This window comes from Mus caroli, chromosome 14, assembly GCF_900094665.2.
Source record: "Mus caroli chromosome 14, CAROLI_EIJ_v1.1, whole genome shotgun sequence".
Taxonomy (NCBI): domain Eukaryota; kingdom Metazoa; phylum Chordata; class Mammalia; order Rodentia; family Muridae; genus Mus; species Mus caroli.
Window position 1 is genome coordinate 48,032,382 of NC_034583.1, and position 1,208 is coordinate 48,033,589.

Here is a 1,208-nt window from a genome sequence, read left to right on the forward strand (position 1 = left end):
AGAGGCAGAGGCAGAGGCAGAGGCAGAGGCAGAGGCAGAGGCAGAGGCAGAGGCAGAGGCAGAGGCAGAGGCAGAGGCAGAGGCAGAGGCAGAAATTTCTGAGTTCCAGGACAGCCTGGTCTACAGAGTGAGTTCCAGGATAACCAGGGCCACAGAGAGAAATCCTGTCTTGAAAAACTAAAAAAAAAAAAAAAAATCCCAGCTCTTGGGAGACAGAGGCAGGTGGATATATGAGTTTGAGGTCAGCCAGGACTACAGAAAAAAATTTCAGGATGGCCAGAATTACAGAGAAGCCCTGCCTCAATAAATAGATAGATAGATAGATAACATTGTTTACTTAGAAGCATTCAGAATAATGACAAAAAACAGTTGCAATTTTTATGACTATAGAACAATAATTATTTTCATATAAGCTGCATCAAGGACAATTGAACCTGGGGGCGGGAAAACTACTATCTATAGATATAATTAATTTGTCTTGTGCACCATCAAGGACCTGCTTTAAATCTTTTTTTTTTTTTTAAGATTTGTTTATTTATTTATTATATGTAAATACACTGTAGCTGTCTTCAGACACTCCAGTAGAGGGAGTCAGATCTCATTACGGATGGTTGTGAGCCACCATGTGGTTGCTGGGATTTGAACTCTGGACATTCCAGTCCGGTGCTCTTACCCACTGAGCCATCTCACCAGCCCATTTTTTTTAAAGGAACTTTTTCTTTTAATTAATTTATTTATTATATGTACGTACACTGTAGCTGTCTTCAGATACACCAGAAGAGGGCATCAGATCTCATTACAGATGGTTGTGAGCCATCATGTGGTTGCTGGGATTTGAACTCATGACCTTCAGAAGAACAGTGGGCGCTCTTAACCGCTGAGCCATCTCTCCAGCCTCCCTGCTTTAAATCTTCATGCCAATTTACAACCCCCAGACTGCACCAGGCAAGGTTAGTGGTTCAGTTAGTACCACCAGAATAGCGCTATCCAAAGCCACATCAGTAGTGTGTGAGCTATACATAAAGACAACATACAATTTAAAAACAAATTTTACAAGCGGGGCAGTGGTGGCGCACGCCTTTAATCCCAGCACTTGGTAGGCAGAGGCAGGCAATTTCTGAGTTCAAGGCCAGCCTGGTCTACAGAGTGAGTTCCAGGACAGCCAGGACTACACAGAGAAACCCTGTCTCGAAAAACAAAACAAAACA